The 20,398-nt window shown below is 49.6% G+C and overlaps 1 non-coding gene across 1 annotated transcript; it reads right to left on the reverse strand.

The window, feature by feature from the left end:
* Positions 1-265: 265 nt before the first annotated feature.
* On the reverse strand, positions 266-338 carry Trnat-ggu (transfer RNA threonine (anticodon GGU)). Its single transcript has one exon. It is a non-coding gene; the product is annotated as a tRNA-Thr (tRNA).
* Positions 339-20,398: the final 20,060 nt, after the last annotated feature.

The following is a 20,398-nucleotide window of genomic DNA, read 5'->3' on the forward strand; positions in this document are numbered from 1 at the left end:
TTCTGCCTATTCTAATATATATTGTCAAGAGGGCCATGACATGACGTGTAAATAGTCCGCATCTGCCTCGTAACAATATGTATATATATATGTATATATATATATATAGCGAATAAGAATAGGAAATGAGGGGCTGGTAGAAATAACACAGAAATAAGGGTTGGCAGTCAAGAAAACCTCGGCAAGCAAAGGGGAGGTTGTGGTAGGTTATTGAAACAGATAAAGAATTCGGAAAGAAAGAAAGAAAGAAAGCGGAGAAAAAATGTCCGCCAGGTGGGATCCGAACCCACGACCTCCAGAATACCGGTCTGGTGCGATAACCACTACGCTACCGGCGGGGCGATTCTCCTCTCCCCCCCCCCCCCCCGCTTTCTGGGGTATTTATGTCAATGTAATTTTTTCCTTTGCTTGGGGGTGGTAGCCAGCGCCACTCTGAGTTCTCGGGGTGAAGGGGACCCTCTTTTTTTTTTTAATCCCCGCGCCGTGACTCGAGTGTCTACGACATGTCGAGAGTGGTCAACCAGCGTTGAACCCTCTTAAGCTCCCTATGGCACCAAGACTGCCAGAACAGAGGCCCTCGCTATGCATGTAGCGAATCAGAATAGAAAATGAGGGGCTCGTAGAAATAACACAGAAATAAGAGTTGGCAGTCAAGAAAATCTCGGAAAGCAAAGGGGAGTTTGTGGTATGTCAGTGAAACAGATAAATAATTTGGAAAGAAAGAAAGAAAGAAAGCGGAGAAAAAATGCCCGCCAGGTGGGATATATATATATATATATATATATATATATATATATATATATATATATATATATATATATATATATATATATATATATATATAAGAAAGAAATAAGAATTGGGAGTCAAGAAGACCTCGGAAAGCAAAGGAGAGGATGTAGTAGCTCAAGATAAAGAATTTGGAATATAAGAAAGTGGAGGAAAAATGCCCACCAGGTGGGATCAGAACCCATGACCTCCAGAATACCGGTCTGGTGCGATAACCACTACGCTACCGGCGAGGCTACTTTAGCCTCCACTTTCTGGGGTATTTATGTTCAGGTGTTTTTGTTTCCTGCGCTTGGGGGTGGTAGCCAGCGCCACTCGTACTCCTCGGGGTGAAGGGGACCTTCTTTTTAACCCCCGGGCCGTGACTCGAGCGTCTACGACATGTCGAGAGTGGTCGACCAGCGTTGAACCCTCTTAAGCTCCCTATGGCCACAAGACTGCCAGAACAGAGGCCCTCGCTCTGCATGTAGCGAATCAGAATAGGAAATGAGGGGCTCGTTGAAAATAAGACAGAAATAAGACTTGGCAGTCAAGAAGACCTCGGAAACAAAAGGGGAGGATGTAGTAGCTCAAGATAAAGAATTTGAAAAATAAGAAAGTGGAGGAAAAATGCTCGCCCGGTGGGATCCGAACCCACGACCTCCACTTTTGACCTGAGCTTCTGATCAGCTGGTTGACGCGTCAACGCTCGAGTCACGGCCCGGGGGTTAAAAAGAAGGTCCCCTTCACCCCGAGGAGTCCGAGTGGCGCTGGCTACCACCCCCAAGCGCAGGAAACAAAAACACCTGAACATAAATACCCCAGAAAGTGGAGGCTAAAGTAGCCCCACCGGTAGCGTAGTGGTTATCGCACCAGACCGGTATTCTGGAGGTCGTGGGTTCGGATCCCACCTGGCGGGCATTTTTCCTCCACTTTCTTATTTTCCAAATTCTTTATCTTGAGCTACTACATCCTCCCCTTTGCTTTCCGAGGTCTTCTTGACTGCCAATTCTTATTTCTGTCTTATTTTCAACGAGCCCCTCATTTCCTATTCTGATTCGCTATATATATATATATATTGAGAGGACACGGAGAGGCCGATGTTCGGGGCGACCGTTTATTCGGAGGCTCGAGCAGGGAACGCCCGAGTACACACCATGATGATGAGTATTCACAGAGATGAGGACGAAGTGCGAGAGCACGTTCGCTAATGATGATGATAATGTACAGATGAAGAGGAAGCACTGATGGCAGTCCGATGATACCACACCAAGACGGACTGTGCCAACCGGTGCCGGTAGACTGCCCAAGGATGCTCACACTTCCCCCCCCCCCTTGCGGAGTCGGCCGCCTGGCCACGAGTCATTCCGGAGCCCGGCGTCTGAAGGGCTTGAGGCGAGATACATGGACTATTTCGACGCCACGGCGACGACGGTCTGTTACGGGGCCTATCGGTGCTATGCGGTAATTCACTGCAGAAGTCTCTTCGAGGATGACGTAAGGGCCGAGGAAACGCTTAAGGAACTTCTCACAAAGACCAGGCTTCCGTTCGGGGGTCCATAGGAGCACTTCATCACCAGGGTGAAAACGAACGGAGGAATGTGTCGAGTCGTATCTTGTCTTCCTGACTTGCTGATGAGATTCAGTGTGCAAGCGTGCTTGTTCTCGGCAATATGCGAGCCGTGAAATGTACTGCTCATGGGTTGGTGCGTCAGAGGAAACAGGGGCGGAGAAGAAAGTTGACTCGAAGGTATAGGAAGGTGAGCGGGCGAAGACGAGAAAGAACGGAGAGTAGCCAGTAGTACGCTGACGTGCAGTGTTATAAGCAAAGGTGACGAAGGGGAGGATAATGTCCCAGTTGCGATGGTCGGGGCTTATATACATAGAGATCATGTCAGAAAGAGTTCGGTGGAAACGTTCGGTTAAGCCGTTTGTCTGGGGATGGTAGCCGGAAGTAGTCTTGTGCACGATGTTGGAGGCACGCAGAAGCTCCTCAACAATGGTCGCCAGGAAGGTTGGCCCGCGGTCGCTAAGAAGTATGCGTGGAGCACCATGGCGCAAAATGATGTGATGTAGAATGAATTCGGCGACTTCTGCGGCTGTCCCGGAGCGTACAGGTGCAGTTTCAGCATATCTTGTCAAGTGATCGACCGTCGTCACTATCCACCGGTGACCGGACTGCGTGATGGGCAAAGGTCCATACAAGTCGATTCCGACCGTCTGGAAAGGCGCGAAGGGACAAGGTAAGGGCTGAAGCAACCCGGCAGGGGGAGCCGTCGAACGTTTGCGACGCTGGCAAGATGCACACGAGGAAACGTATTTTGCGACAGTTGTTGAGATCCCAGGCCAGAAGTAGCGGCTGCGGACCCTGTCATAAGTCTTCGCAAATCCAAGGTGACCAGCCGTGGCATCGTCGTGACAAGCTTGAAATATCGATGTGCGAAGGGAACGGGGTACCACAGGGACCCATTTGTGGCCGGTAGGGTGGTGGTTGCGACGGTGAAGCGGGCCATGCAGGAGCTGGAACTTGTCGAGTTGACGGCGAGCACGACTGTTGGGAGGTTGTACGCGGCCGGTAAGGTAGTCAATGATAGGACCACAATATGCGTCCGCCCTCTGCTACGAAAGAAGTTCTGGAGGGTCTTCCGGGGCAGGAGACGTAACGGGTGCTACTTGGAGTACGGTTTTCGGGACCTCCCCAGCAGGTGACGGAGTGGTGGTCAGAGGGCATTGAGACAGGGCGTCGGCATCGAGATGTTTCCGGCCGGACTTATGTGTGACGACGAAATCATACTGCTGCAGGCGGAGAACCCAGCGGCCTAGGCGTCCGGACAAGTTCTTGAGGGAAGACAACGAACACAGAGCGTGGTGGTCAGTTACGATGGTGAAGTGGCGGCCATAAAGATATGGGCGGAATTTTTGAACAGCCCACACTACTGCCAGGCACTCTTGCTCTGTGATGGTATAGTTTTGTTCAGCACTTGTCAGGGAACGACTGGCATAGGCAACTACTCTTTCCTGATTCTGGGCGTCCCGCTGCAGAAGGACAGCGCCAAGGCCATGACCGCTGGCGTCCGTGTGGAGTATTGTGGGGCTCTTTTCGTCGAAGTGGCGCAGAACAGGTCGAGATGTGAGCGCGTCCTTAAGTGCTTGAAAGGCTGCTTCACATTCGCTCGACCAGTCGTAGGGCGTGCCAGACTTTAAAAGCTTGTGTAAAGGAGAAGCAATGGCCGCAAAGTTACGCACGAAGCGACGGAAGTAAGAAGCCAAGCCGAGGAAGCTCCGTAGATCTTTTAAGTGGAGCGGACGAGGGAAATCGACTACAGCGGCGATCTTGCCAGGATCAGGTTCTATGCCCTCTTTGCTGACCACGTGGCCCAATACCCTAATAGTCTTACTCGCAAAGCAGCATTTCTTTGCATTAAGCTGAAGCCCAGCGCGGGCAAGGCACGCTAATACTTCTTCCAGACGCTTGAGGTGCTCGGAGAACGTGTGTGGACGAGAAGATGACAATATCGTCAAGGTAGCAGGAGCACGTTTTCCATTTTAGGTCACGGAGAACTGTATCCATCATCCGTTCAAACATGGCCGGAGCATTGCACAGCCCGAACGGCATCACGTTGAACTCGTAGAGGCCGTCAGGCGTAGCGAATGCCGTCTTCTCTTTGTCCGACTCACGCAGCGGAATTTGCCAGTAACCGGACCGTAGGTCCAGACTGGAAAAATACTCAGCGCCTTGAAGGCAGTCCAGAGCATCGTCAATGCGAGGCATCGGGTACACATCCTTCCGAGTGATCTTATTTAGCGCCCTGTAATCAACGCAAAAGCGAACTGAGCCATCCTTCTTCTCCACCAAGACGACAGGTGAAGACCACGGGCTTGCCGAGGGGCGTATGATTTTGCGCTTGAGCATGTCGGCCACATTGTCGTCAATTATTTTTCTTTCTGATGGCGAGACACGGTATGGACGACGGCGAACTATGTCGGGGCCATCAGTTTCGATGCAGTGCTCTGTGGTAGAAGTCTGCGAAAGAGAGGAGGAGCACGAGTCGAAGGAAGCTTGGTATTTAGAGAGCACGTCTAGAAGAGACTTTTTTTGGGATAGAGTGAGATCGGGGCTGATGACGGCACCAAGAAGAGGTGTGGGAGAGGCAGAAACCGAATTGGGTGGAGAGTGTGGAGTTACGGCAGGTGGGAGAACGGCGGCAATTTCGTCATTAACTGATCCAATCGTGCAACCCTTAAACAGCAGAATTGGTTCTGGTGTCGTATTCTGAACAGTAATGAGTGCAGTACCTTGCGTAAATCGGACAAGACCCGCTGCGACTGTAATACCGCGCGATAGCAAACGAGCAGAGGGCACCACAAGGACATCTCCCCCAGTAATGGCTCCAACGGAAATCGGCAAGATGTGCTCGCAGCTAGCAGGTATAACACAATCTGCTGTCAAAGTCACTGACTCCGTTGAAGCGGAAACAATGAAGTCTTCTGTATCCGAGATGTCGATGGCGGGTTGACGACATGAAATAATAGCAGACGTCGAAGAGAGAAAGTCCCAGCCCAATATCAGCTTGTGGGCACAAGGAGAGAGCACAGCACACAATATGTGGTAAGTAACTCCGGCGATCATAACCCTAACGGTACAGTATCCCGAAGGTGTAAGTGCAGTCTCATTAGCACCGCGCAAAGATGGCCCTACGTAGGGAGTCCTCACTTTTCGTAAACGTGTACACAAATCGGCATGGATAATTGAAATGCTTGCTCCCGTATCAATCAAAGCTTGTACACGAATCCCCTCAACCGATACCGATAACATATTAGCTGGATGACCTGGGGGGGGGGGGGGGGGCATGGCTGGGCCAGGCAAGCGGTGACCGGAACGCAGCTCCAGGAGTGGGACCGAAGAGGTTCGAAGCGGGACCGAAACGCACCCTCCACCACTTGAGAGGACAAGGTTCACCGGAGAGGCCGATGTTCGGGGCGACCGTTTATTCGGAGGCTCGAGCAGGAAACGTCCGAGTACACACCATGATGATGAGTATTCACAGAGATGAGGACGAAGTGCGAGAGCACGTTCGCTAATGATGTGAAAATGTACAGATGAAGAGGAAGCACTGATGGCAGTCCGATGATACCACACCAAGACCGACTGTGCCAACCGGTGCCGGTAGACTGCCCAAGGATGCTCACAATATATATGTATATATATGCCACAAAATCCCCGGCTCTTCTCCATTCATTAGTTCAGGACGTCCCCCACTTCCTCCGCATTGTAGAAGAAATAACTAAGGGTGGCCCCCTACCCATAAGAACCCTGCTTGTTACCCTTGACGTTGCCGCTTTGCATACAAAGATCCCTTTCGTCGAAGAAATCGAAGCTATTTGAGAAGCTTTATCAGAGAAACCGCACCAACATGCGTCACATAACTTTGTTGAAACTAAATTTAACTCTCAATTATTTTCAATTTGGCTCGTCTTACTTTTTGCAAGTTTTTGGAACCAGCATGTGTACTCCATTCGCGCTGACCTACGCCAATATTTTCATGGGGCAACTTGAAGCCACCCTACTAAACTCTTTTCCGCATAAACCTCAGGTTTACCTCCGTTACAGAGACGACATCTTCATGATTTGGGAACACGGTCGCGCGACTCTAGAAGGAAGGAAGGAAGGAAGGAGGACTTTGTTGAATGCCTGCAACAGACACAGTGTGTACACTGCGCCCGGACGTAGCCACTCGTCGATCCCGACGTCATCCGTACTCGGACAACCCCTTCGCTACTCGCTACGGGGTTGGACTCCGCTGCCCCGTAAGGGAGGGCGTCACCCCGCAGCTTTCGCTCCGGTGCTGCTTTTCGAGCGCCGCCAGGACCTGCTGGACGGCTGATATTTGAGTGTCCTTGTCACAACTGCGCACTGCTTCTTGGATCCACGGCGGTAGGTCTGTCCTGGTTGCCGCCTCGTTAGGTCGCACTTCACAGTCCCACAGTAAGTGGGCGGTCGAGGCCCTAGCATTGTTACACAACACGCACGTGTCGTCCGTATAGAGTTCTCGCTGTATGTGCTTCATGACGACCGGTGTCATCAGTGAATTCGTCTGCAGCTGTCTGAACGTGGACGCTTCCTCCCTGGTTAGCTGAAACGTTTATATCTCATCTCAATTCTTCGTATCCGACTAATAAATTCTCCTGCCAGCAGTCTGAAAAAGAAGTGAGCTTCCTGGATACTACCGTCATTCTAGACAACGGTAAACTACGCTTTTTAGAAAACCAACATACAGGCAGCAGTATCTAGATGATAAAAGCCATCACCCGAGACACTGCAAACAAGGGATCTTTGTAGGACAAGCCACCAGACTTAGAAGGGTATGCAGTGATGACAGGGAATACGCAAAGCATCTAGACGAACTCAAGTCCACCCTTAGAAACAGGAACCACCCCAAAAGCTCGCTCTATTAGGCGTACCAACGTGCATCTAATCTCAAAAGAGATGACGTGCTCATCAAAAAGTGACAAAACGAAAGCGCCACGTCACTAGCTACCTTAAGAACTAAATTTTCAAACGCCCTCCCAAACGTAAACAATATCCTGCCGAAATACTACCCAATTTTAGCCAGTAACGACCGACTTAAAAGACGTTCCCGGAAGCACCAAGGGTTACCTACCAGAGAAATAGGAATCTAAAAGATATTTTAGTGCATGCTAAAACAGGGCCTTCAAAGCAACCAGTTATAGCCAGCTGCTCCCGTCCCAGATGCGAGACTTGCAGGCACCTGCAGACGGACTGCATTGTAAAAAGCACAGCCAGTAATTATGTTCATAAGATTAATTCAAGTTTTACGTGCACTTCATCCAGCATTGTGTATATGTTGGAATGATCAATGTGCCCCAAACAGTATGTAGGCGAAACGAGTCAACCTATGAGCCTATGTCTTAACGATCACCGGGCAGATACTCTCAGAAAATGCTCCATAGCTGTAGCGCAGGATTTCAACCAACCAGGCCACAATTTTGATGACCTTAAGTTTTATATACTTCATTCAAACTTTTAGTCTCCTAGGGACAGAAAATACCGAGAATCCTATTTAATGCACAATTTCAACTCCATGAAACCTGCTGGAATTAATGCGTCTAGGGGCAACTTGGAATCCTTGCGATATTGGCAGGGGATACAGCATTAGGCACTGTCTTGCTTGTACCTTATCCAAAGAATATGACCCCTCTGCTCCTTAAGTGGTCACCTAATTCTTTTTGTTTTCATTCCTAGCTTCCAGTGCAGTACGCGCAGGCATCCCTTCAACCTTTTCTCTGGAATTCCATGTTATTTTTATTTTTTGTCTTTTTTGCTCCGCTTTCTCTTGTGCCCCGTACGTCCCTCTAACTTTATCTTTTTGTTTTTGAGTTTCAGGAAAACCTGTTCCAGGATGGTTGCTATTGGCGACACGTGCAAATTCAGTTGCGCGGTTATTGCTTTTTCTTTTGTGCGTGTGCGTGGTTTTTCCTTCGTGTATCTTTTTTCTTGGACCTGGTTATTTCCCTCCCTTCTCTACTTTTCTTTTGACCTGAGCTTCTGATAAGAACTCCTCTCACCGCCTCTTCTGCTTCCGGCGTTTCTGAGAACCTTTCGGTAGTCCGCGCGGCGGGGCAACAAACACCCTCGCATCCTTTCTCTCCAAGAATTTACCAGAATGTCAACCCCCCCTCAGTTCCCTCTTACCCACTTCGCGTCTCCAATTATACAACCTTCTTTCTCCCTCAACATCTCCCCCTACACACTCCCAAAGCAATCCGCATTCTCAATTCCACTTCCTTCTCTCCTCCCACCTGGGGACCTACCCTTACTGGCGGTGAGCGCGAACACAGGCGGCGCTGCGAAGCCCACCTCCGTGACGTCAGCTTAGGGATTCTCGCATTTGTCGTCTGCTTCACTCAGGCTCGCTCACCCTGCTGTTTCTTTGCGCTCGGTCAACGTCTGATGCTTGTCCGCACCAGAATTGGCGTGTGGGTAACTCTTTATCATAATAATAGGCTTAAAATCGCATACACTAACTCATGGTGTCAATTAAAGTATAGTTTTGGATACCGCTACGGGAGAAACATTGCCGGCGCCACCCCATTCCTTGCGAAGCCGGTCCTGAGCGGAGCGCGAAGAGTCGGAGCTAGGCGTCAGCTTCTCAAGTAAGCATTCGTACAAAAGGAACAGTCAGCTGCTAATGACCGACAACAGCGAAAATGGAAGACCAAAACAAATTCTAGGCCTTCAGGGCTGTTGACTTTGGCAGAAGGCATTACGATTCCCGGTAATCATATGTAAGTTAAAACAAAATAACCCAGTGTGTATATACGCGCGTGCTGATTCTATACCAGGCATCTAACCAGTATGGGGGTTTAGTGAGCAAAACGAGTCACGTGTTCGTTAAATTTATAGCAACACATATATGTTTGTTAAGACCTGGAGGGATATTTCGGAACATTTTGCACAGCCATATCTTCCCGATATTCGGATATGCGTTATAGGAAAACTGCACTCAAGAGGAGGAGTAAGGGGAGGAGGGGAAAACTTTATTTAACAATTAAATCAATCTGGTTAGTGGGACGGGTCCTCAGCCCAGGACAAGAGAGTAAAAGTAATTTTCTTCAAATCATAGAACGCCATCCCGAGTAGAATAGGATGTGTTCTTCGCGCCTGGAAGGGTTGAAAAGCAATAAAGAGCTACTTGGAATTCCTCTTCGGTTTCGATTCTTGTAATATATGCAGGTATACAATTTATTACGTTAGTTAGCGAGTATATCATGCCTTCATCACTGTAATCATGTCATCATTGTTCGAGTTGAGAGTCAGTTCGTTATGGTAACGATATAATTACGATAGAAATTCGGAGCATAAAATCCGCCTTCGAGTACTGTGGACCACGTTGTTTAGGGCGCGATCGCGCTGGCGTAGCACAAACCTTCTCATTGTATTTGCATGTGAATAAACAAAGCACGCTGCGGATATGAACCTTCTTGCACGCAGCCGTAATGAAAGCCAATTTGTGAAGAAGGGAATGTATGACATACAACATGAAGGAAGTATCCACACGACCTTTGTGAGCCTCCCAAACATCCCGAAACCTCCTAATAAGAATTTGGTGACGGCGCAGAAAAATTAATACGTTGGGCAGAAAAAAAGCAAGAAACATTAATCTGATACAAGACAACAACGAAAGAACGAAAGAAACACAAGAAAGCCGCTTTATTTCCTGCTGTGCGCTGCGCGTGTAGAGGCCGCTGCTTGGTACGTAGCATTAAACTGTTGAGTCTTCATAGGAGCATCTCAAAAATACTGCAGGGAAGCCTACGCATTTTGAATACTTATCGAGAAGCTCTGATCGCTGATCCTCGCGAATAAGCAAGAAAGGACGAGTTACACACGATCTTCTGACCGATACTTTGAAGAAAGATGTTCTCTATCTCTTCGTATGTTGCAAACTTGCGGGGGATACAGCTTCAAATTATTCAGATGCGTCAGAAGCTGGCAAAATAACTTAGTCGCTAGAAATACGCTTTTTAACGCACTACAGCAACGAAGCGGGTGATTTCTAGCCCAGGCACTGCTGCCCCTCACAAGCGGAGTGTAGCAGACGACAGCGGCGCGAGTCCCTAAGCCGACGTCAGAGCCAGGGGGCGCCACTCAAACATCTCACCGCCAATAGGCCTCCTGCGCTGCCCAGGGGGCGCTGCGAAAGCGGCTTCTGTAAGGTCCCTAAAATTACTAAGGTAGCGCCAACTGCTTCCTCCTTCTCCGCTGCCCTCCTCTTTTTTCTTTCCCCTCACCCGCGGCGCCGCGGCCGTGCCGGTGCCGCCATATTTGTTGGCCACTTGAGAGCAGACGCCCTCGCTACGCTTCAGGGCGCTCGCTGCAGTTTGCTCTTGTTTTCGCGCCGAAATCGCTCTTTGGTAGCATTTATAGGATTTATAGAGCCCCGTTTTACCAACACGCACTGAGTGATAGTGTTTTGTTTTATATTTTTGTCTACAAAAGGACATTTGTGGGGCGGATGCCGCTGGCGCATACGCACAGCGCGGTTTTTGTTTACGTGTGCGGCATTCTGTAACACCTCAGGATAGCTCGTGAGTGTGAAAGGATCGAGCGTGGACATTTCAAACTGCTCTGTTACGGTAGTTCCGTTCTTGCATTCGCGTGACTGTGGTCGTGCAATCACTGCACAGAGGTCTTGCGCACGGTTCGCGGCAGTATACAGAGCGCTTCATTCGCAAATGTCGTAGTTCGAGCGCTGCGCTGGCGTCCTTGCACTCGCCTTTCTTGCGATAATTGTGAATCCTCAGCGGCGTTCACTCTGCGCCCGCTTTTACTAACGACCTACATCCACCTTAATTCCGCGCAGTTTAGAGTGCTTTGCCGTTTTTGTAGAAATGTTTCCTTCACCTTCATGTCGTTATAGGCTCCTGTGAGTAGATTAAAAAGATACTCATGCTGTTGTGCGTGTACAGTGCACGTACAGCGACGTGAAAAGCCCTTGCTTCCCCGACTTCGCAGCCGGATACACTAAACTGCACTCGCGGCCGTACGTTCATGTGCGAACCGAGTGAAAAATGCAGCCCTGTAATTCTGGGAATACGCGCCAGAGAAGACTGCGATCAATCGATCGGGTAAACTGAAATTACAGATTTGTTGCCTCTTATTTCTCATACGAACCAGAGATCGAGTCCCTCTAGGTACAAATTATGTAACTAGTTACTGCAGTTAATCATGCAATACGTTTTTTTACCGGGCGCGGTCGTTTACAGCCGTTATTAATGGAGGCGCCTGGACAGAATTGTTTTGTGCTGGGATATATTCTGGCATATTTGTACAATGCACTAACACAGGGATACACCCGAAAGAAATTCGTAAGAGGACCAATGTCACGATGATTACCAAGAGAAAACAATAAATCACAAAAATGAATTGGTGCCACCAAATAGATATTTTATTGGAACAAACGTCCGTAATGACGTCGTGCAGGTGGCTTGTGCTGCTGACGTGGCTTCCCGTGAGAAAAAATGTTGGGAGTGGCATTTGGGTTTAGTTTTTTTAACGCCAAGCTTCTCCAATATCCGTTGCTCAAATTGATCCGTGAAATAATCCTATTGAGAAGGGAAAAAAATGTCGCCACCGAGTTTGAGATGCGCCACAAACACTCCGCAAATATAGGCAATAATGCATTGCAGAAGTGCGTGAGTGACCGTTCTACCGTAGCATGGTCAAATTCGTGTTCGCGCATCTGCTCAGTGCCGCGTCCGCTCAACTCGCTACACTAAACCCGTTTAGCAAGCGCTTTGCTGGACAAAAATACGTCTGCTGGAAATAATATAGTCGCCCAGGGTGTTTTGGTTCAAATCGCAATGACTGGATACGCTGCGCCATTGACTACTAAGATGAAGTAAGCGCGCACACTGCAAATGAACGGCATCACGCGTAATGCAAACGCAAGTTGTAATTAACGTTCCTCTGTGCATACACGGAATAAAGGGCGTACAGCCGTTACGGTGCGAATATGCATTTGAAGTGCTCATTCAAACGTGCGCGAATTTAATAAAGCGATAACAGAAATTGCGAATCAAACGTACGTCAACGGCGCGGTCACTATATTAGCTGGCCTTAAATTGTTTTACCTAGCCGCAACTTTTTTTCCTCGCAACAACCTCAATTTGCGCCGCACCGACCAAGCCCATATTACGCAGCAAATCACTCCAATGTCATAACAACGGGATTATAATACCACCCGGGTCGCTAACACACAAAACATGACTTCACGCCAAAAAGAGCGTACACGCACTCGGAACGCACACGATACATGGTCAGACGCAAGCTGCCGTCGGCCAAAACAAGCATAAATTCAGGTGAACAATTCTCGCGTCACGGAAACCTTACAACTGACTGAACATGCTACGCCGCTGATATTGATGCTGGAAGTTAAGCGCGCACATGACAAATACACAGCCTCTTATCCAAAGCAAAGCTTACGACGGGACAAACTCGGCGCTGCGCGCAATGCCTACTCAGAACAAAGCGTGGACGACGGTCGCGAAGGGAATACGCATTTCTTCGTAAGTGACCGCTCAAGCTCGCGCAGAATTTAACAGAGCAAGAACAAACATTCAGAAACTTACCTCGCTAAAGAGTGATGGCAGCGTCGGCCTGAAGTATGCCTGTTCAAATCTATGCAACCAAACTTTTCTCCTTTCTGCGTCGCGTTTCCCGGACGGAATAACGAAGTCTTGTGCCCTGCCTGACGATATTCGCGCTGCCTAAGGCACAACACATCGGCACCGAGAAGCAACATAAAACGACACCAGTGCGACATTTTTTCGAAACGAGCAGCTAATTCTTACTTTGCTATTAGCTGGCGCCTACGATAAAGCCGGTACTGAAGCTCGGTGGCTCGGAAGCCAGCAATGGCGTCGCAGCGGCGGCATTGCGCAATGTCCCAGCCGGCGAGGCGACCCGGCGGCGGAGCAAAAAAAAAAGAAAACCACGTGACTTTTCCCTTGGCCAATGGCGCGCGGCGTTCGCCGGCGAAAAAGAAAATGGCAAAAAACGAAGCAGGAAAGGAGCGCGGGCGAGGGCGAAAGGCGGCGAGATCTAAAGATGGCGCTACCTTAGTAATTTTAGGGACCTTAGGCTTCTGGGCATTACTTCGGGCTAGTACAAAGCTGCGCGGGTACCATAGGATCCCGTGTTGACAGAAGCAAAATGAGCTCGATGCTCACGATTGTTTTGCGACATGGTCACCAGCCCATCCCCGACGAGTCCGATCTCTTCTGGTGATCAACTTGGCAATAGGGGAAAAAGCTTTGCAGCGCTAAATACGTTTCCAGCACCGACGAAAGTGCTGGCACGGTGAGGGCGCTCTGTCCCTCGCAGGTTCACCGATCGATTGTCGTATGAACTGAAATTGGAAGTGAAACTTCTAGTTTAAACTAATACTCTAGGTGACAAGGAGTTTTCAACAACAGCCGATCAAAAAGAAGAGTGATGCAATCGGCGATGATGGCGCTTTAAAAAGCCAGCGAGTCCGGCGGATCGCTGGCTCGCCTGCTGCGGTGCGCCGCTCTTTTGCGTACCTGCGCACTATGCGAGCACTTTAGAGATCGTTTGCGTCTCTGTTACGAATGCATGGTGCAGCGATAGCTTGCGGTTATGTTGCGTATCTCAGTGACAAAATTAAGCGAGGGTTTCGCGAAATCTGTTTTGCGATTACGAAATTATTGGTCGTCAGACAAAGTGGTCGGGCGAACCGAGAGGCCGCTCGCTTTCCTTGTTTGAGCTCACTTTACTTAATTACGCTCTTGCGTCATATTGTAATGGCTAAATTTGGTCAAATATCTGCCGCTACAGTAGCATGCTGATCGCAGTGAAGCAGTCAAGGCGTTGAAGAAGTTTTAAGGTTAACTTGTTTACTTTACTGATAACATTTACTGACCTTTAACACATACAAATTTGAAAGAGTGCACTTGTTACATCAAATGAGAAAAACAGTCAATAAATCAAGGGTACTGAACATGACATGGCTGACTGGATCGCGGTCTCCCGACGAAAGGGCCCGATGACGGGCGGCAGAGTTTCTGAAGTGAGACCGGGTTCAGGCCGCCCGCCGCCCTCAGTAGCCGGCAGAGCCGCGTTATATCCCCGGCAAGCGGTCCGGTGGGGAACGTATTGGGGGAGGGAGGAAGGAGGAAGTGGTTGTTGGGGGTGGGGGGAAGGGGAGATTGGGGCCGATAACTGTCTGGCGTTACGCCGACACCTCAACGAGCGGAACGGAAGGAAAAAGTGTATTCTGGAGCGCGCGGACCGCGGGGAGTAAGGCACTTTCTGCAGCCAATCGGGGAGACGCTTGTAAACTCCAATCAGCCATGTTCCCGCCAAAGTGAAAAGGACCAATCAAAAACATACACAAGGTTTGAACCCGAAAACACGCGCCTGGAGAATGCTGGGTGCAAAGAAAGTAGTTGAGACAAAATACACTAAAGTAAGCAGTGGAAAAGACAGAGAGATCGTCTGAAGTACACTGAGGACCCGGAGCCCGAAAGCGACCAGCGGGCATGCCACGGGGGGTATGGAGCGCCGCGGCCGCGCTGAAACCCAAGCTGGGGCGACAGCCGCGTCCTCTGGTCGGTCAGCGCGAAAAGACACACTCGGCATGCGTTTCTTAGAAAAAATGGGGCTAGGCGACCGAAGAGGGATGCTACAAAATAGAAAAAGCAGACTGAACGGGGGCTACGCTACACCTTCCCCTACGGAAAAAAGAGTGCCCCCACTCTTGTACAAAGTTTAAAGTATAAGAGACAATTTTTACACACTGACACCGATAATGACATGGAATGCGAACTCGAGGAAATGAAACAGACTAACACAAGAGTCGACAACTATCTCCGCTGAATCAGTCGCAACGCACACGCGGTCACTTAATGAAGTCCTGTGGCACTTCACGCACGAATAGTCTCTTGTCCAGCACAGGCGAAAACATTTAATTTGCGTACAACACTAAGAAAATAACAACACATCCACCGTGAATAACATAGAAATAGCACGCACACTCTAAAACTCACATCTTCTAGAAATCGTAACACAGCTCCGTCATAAAGGAAATACAGAAAGTTCTGAGGAGCAAGACGCGAAAGAAATAGTCCGTCCTTCGAAACAGATCGCATAAAACAAAAAACTTAAACAACCTGCAAGGTAACTGAAAGTAATTGTCAAATAAAAACCAGAAGCGCCATCTTGGCAATTTTCACACACAAAAAATCCTTATGGTCTGACACATAGGCTTCGAGATTACAAACGGTTTATAAAATATAGGGCACTTTGTGGCAGAAACAAAAAATATACACAGGGGCTCACTTTACTGAAGTGGGATATCACGCATCAGTGAAAATCTAAGTACATCTGCCACTGTTAGGCACTTCGTTCGACGCATTTCTATACTCAGCCCTAGTCGTTCTAAAACAGCCCTACTCGCCCAGTATGGCCAAAGTGCATCCAAAGTAGATCGAAACGCCTCTTCAAACGTTAGCAAACAACACAAAGGAACGGCTACGAAAACGAGTTACAAGAAAACTACTAGAAACAAACACAACGAAACAGTTAAGAAAGCGACTTCCGAGAAAAACTGCCAACCATCTAAACATAAAAGCTACAAAAGTCAAAAGTTGGTGGCCGCGAATTTTTAGTATGATACAAAAAAAGGTTGGCGCCTGATGAAGCCGTTCAAAACAGTTCCGACGCTCGTATACCCGCTCAATACTCCGATACAAACAATAAACAAACATTCATACATACTTGTTTATGAACACAAGCGGAAATTATACAGGTAAAACATGATAAATCAACAAAGAAGACTTGAAAACTGCATATTAGTTACCGTACATAGTAGAAGAAAAGAGTATCTGCCAAATCTCAGCAGCGGTGAGAGACTCTCAGAGAATGACTGTGAGAGACAAAGATAACACATGATGAAATATCAACAAAGAAGACTTTAAAACTACACACTGGTTAGCATTTAGCGCTTACAAAGACAAGAGAACCTGCCGAATCCCAGCAGCGGTGAGAGACTGTCGCCAACCCGACGCATTCGCAGAACTGCACACCCGCTAGCTCCCCCCGTCCGCGGCATCCCGGGCACCCCTGCTGGTGTCTTTGTGTGTACTTCGAGCAGCGTCGTGCAGCGTAAACATTTCTTCTCAACGCCTCGGTACCATCAGACCCCCACCCCGAAGTGGCTGCCGTATTTACGGAAAGACAAGACCTAACTTCGGTGGAAAGGAGCCGAGAAACGGATCCCAGCGATCACATATATATATATATATACATAAAAAATCAGCCTTTTCATAGGCACGTGGGGGTCCTCTCTTTCGGGGCCCCCTCGCTGGGAGAGCCGAACGCTAGTGCCGTTTAGATCCTGACTACTAAGCCGTCCTTGAACTCCCACGCGAAGAGCCCACACCCTACAACAAACCTGCTGCACCCTCATAAATTGTTGCTTCAGCATCAACAGCGGCTGGTTACATAAGCAGGCTGGTGATGATAAAGCAAACACAACAAAGGCACTTCGGATACGCGGAGAAGGGAAGCCTACAGGCCTACAGTCATGCCGTGCGCCGAGGGGCAAAAATTTCCCACCTTACTGCATGCGCTGTAATTTGGCCGCCGTGATGAAGGTCGGCGGTCGTGGCGACGTTGCGTTCACGTCCACGCCGCAGGCTTCTCTTCACCGGAGCCGGTGATGAGTCTGACGCGCCTGGTTGGCGCCGGGATGGTACCGCGTTGCAGGATGTGAAGTCGAAAAGTCTTTTCTGGTGTCGCGCATGTCGTCGCTTGCAAGTCTTGCCCGCGGTGTGTGGACGTGAAATCAGGTTGAGCATGCTTGGTACGCTGGATGAAGAGCTTGATGATGAACAGCAGGAAGATGAGCGAGGACTTGGGGGAGCCCATGATGGCAAGGGGGTCTTCGCTACCCCGCACCTCCACAACTTTTGTAACGGCGAAATTTGGTCCAATATCTGCCGCTACGGTAGCATGCTCATCGCAGTGAAGCAGTCGAGGCGTTAAAGAAGTTTTAAGGTTAACTTGATTACTTTACGGATGACATTTACTGACCTTTAACACATACAAATTTGAAAGAGTGCACTTATTACATCAAATGAAAAAAGAAAATCAATGGATCAAGGGTACTTAAAGGGCTACTGAAGTGGCTCTAAAACCGGGCAAAATTCTACTTTTTACAATTATTACGTTGATCAGTTTATGCCTAAAGTTTTTAGGTTGGGGACAGCGGTATTCGTCGTTAAAGTTGACCCTACGCCCTGCCCACTGCTCCCTGCCGCATCGCCGGAAGAGCGAGAAAGTGAGCGGCAGTGACCGGAAGTAGTGTCATATTCGGAAGGCGGCCAGCGACGTGCGCCGCCGCTTCGCTGTGTCTCAGTTTTCTGGGTGAAGTTCCGTGCTTACTTCCGCAGGTAACTCAATAAAGTTGTACTCTCTCTCTCTCTCTCGGTCTAGAGTTGCTTCCCCGTCGATTTTTAACCGTAATGTTACTGCGTGATTCCCTATAAAGCGACCCCTAGATACCAGACCCGTGCGCCCGAGCTACTACATTGCCTTCACGAGTAGTCGCGGGGCCGGCCGTGTCGTCGGGTGCTCTGTGCTTCATACGCGAAGCGACGGGCCCAAACAAATACGGATGTACCCCAAGTTTCTGATTTATAAGGGAATTAGAAAATTTGTGGCACCACAGCGCTCTGGGCTTCCCGAACTTCTTGCTCATTTTCCCGATCAACGTTGTTGGCTGTTACGACAGCTTATCTGAATAGGTAGATTTTAAGAGGGTTCACCAGTTCGGCGACAACTCAGATTCGCACTTTTTTGCTTAACAGATGGCATCACGTACCGCCCCCAAAAAGCTGCGTCAGGTAGCAGAAATCTAGCAGTGTAAAAACAACCAGGACACCGAAGGACGCTTTATTCAGCCGCACGAAAGAAAATATAGCTCCGATGACGGCATGCTTCAGCCGTGCTCGAGCGTTCTATGATATTGTCACGAAGCCAAAGACGACGCAGTTGCCCTCAAAGAAAATAATTTTATTGGAGCAAACTTGTGCTCCCCTAACAACTCAACAGGCGGGGAAACAGCAGACAAGAAAGCGACGTGCGTAGTTGAGCGTCGAAAGTCGAATGCCGCGGCATCTGCTCAGCGGGAATTTATCACTCGACACGAGGGTTTCTGGAATAGTCGAATTGTATCCAGAACACTGTAGATAAACCAAGATTATTCTAGGCTGCTCGCGTTAGTTCGGAACGCTCTCCCTATCAGAAGAGATAACACATGCGGCACAGAAAGAAAGAAGGGAACACGCGGCTCTCTTGGCACACACAACCCCGATAACACAGACCAGCGTAGCCGGGCGGCAAAGCAAAACACAAATAAACAAACCCAATGCATGGTTCGCGGCATTACCCCCTCTAAGTGTACATCGACCCGATGCTAACACAAGCGACAGTCCGAAGAAAAAATTCCCCCACATTTCCCCGAAGGGGAGCATGAGGAAGTGCGAATGCAGGGGTGATGCTATGAGGGGGAGTTTGTTGAAATTTGGTGGCATTTGCCCGTTAGTCACATTAACACCCCCGCGTGATCACGTTCGGGCCGCAACAGCCTCGCCTTTAAACCCTCGCGCAGCGCGACGGCAGGCGAACGAAGCGGGAGAGAAGGCGAGAGCGCGCAATGGCAGGCGAGTGAAAGGGGAGAGGAGGCGAGAACGCGCAACGGCAGGCGAGCGAAGGGGGAGAGGGAGGCGAGAACGCGCAAACGGCAGGCGAGCGAAGGGGGAGAGGGAGGCGAGAGCGCGCAAACGCAACACCGACTTGCGTCATGGCGAGCGGAAGGGGAGAGGAGGCGAGAGCGCGCGACGTCACGTGGCGTACTACGTCATGGCGCCGTTGCTACGCACGCTCTCCCCTCCGCTCCGCGCCGTTGCTAAGGGCGAGGAGGCGCGCGCACGATAACACCTGCGGCTGAAGACGGACGGCGGCAGAAGCGTGACTCAGGGTAGCGTAAGAAGTGCATTCGCACTTAAAAAGTAAACCTAAAGCGTGGCAAACTGTTCGCATGGCGACGCAGTGAAACATCCCACTCGCGAGGGGCACGATCAAATGCAGAGCATTTCCGGGGGCGCACGACGTTAGGTAGTTTGCGTTACGTTAATGTTGTTGCACTTGTGGCAACTGCTGACGAGAGAGCGCTCGTCAGCAGTAAAATTGGCAGCCTCGGCGCACGTTGAGTCCAAGAGAGGGGAGAGAGTGTCCTTGAAACGTGCCTGGGCGCGCTATCAAATGTTGATCGCGCCGATAGCGAAACGTCTGAGCCGGGCATGTCGAGGCGAGCGATGCGGTCTACTACGGACGCCTAGAACGGGTGAAATCGTGAGTTAAAGAAATGCTCTGAATTTAAAAAAAAATGGAAGTCCGTCAACGTGCGTAGAAAGGTTTTAAGCGAACCACGTGGACGACTTCGGGCCGCTTGCGTCGTCGTGATGTTCCGGAATCACCATCGTGGATCACCTAGTAGGTAAGGTGACCAACACGTTGTAGAATCCAGTAGGGTCCGAAATACCGTCGTAGAAGTTTCTCACTGAGTCCACGTCGTCGGATGGGAGTCCAAACCCACACACGATCCCCTGGGCGGTAATCAGCGTCTCGGCGTCGGAGGTTGTAGCGTCGCGCAATCACCAGCTGCTGGTCCGTTATGCGAACTCGAGCGAGCTGTCGGGCGTCTACCACACGTTGAAGGTATCCTTGGACGTCGGCGTTGAGGTCGTCTTCTTCCACGTGGGGAAGCATGGCGTCAAGCATCGTAGTCGGCCGTCTTCCGAAGACAAGCTCGAACGGTGTCATCTGTGTGGTTTCCTGGATAGCCGTGTTGTACGCAAACGTGACATACGGAAGGACTTCGTCCCAAGTCTTATGTTCAACGTCGACGTACATAGACAGCGTATCCGCGATTGTCTTGTTCAGGCGTTCCGTTAGTCCGTTCGTTTGGGGGTGGTACGCCGTAGTTCTTCGGTGATCCGTGTTGCTGTAGCGTAAGATTCC

Source organism: Haemaphysalis longicornis, unplaced genomic scaffold (genome assembly GCF_048455015.1).
Source record: "Haemaphysalis longicornis isolate Haplotype H1 unplaced genomic scaffold, Haemaphysalis longicornis Haplotype H1 scaffold_9, whole genome shotgun sequence".
NCBI classification, from domain to species: Eukaryota; Metazoa; Arthropoda; class Arachnida; order Ixodida; family Ixodidae; genus Haemaphysalis; species Haemaphysalis longicornis.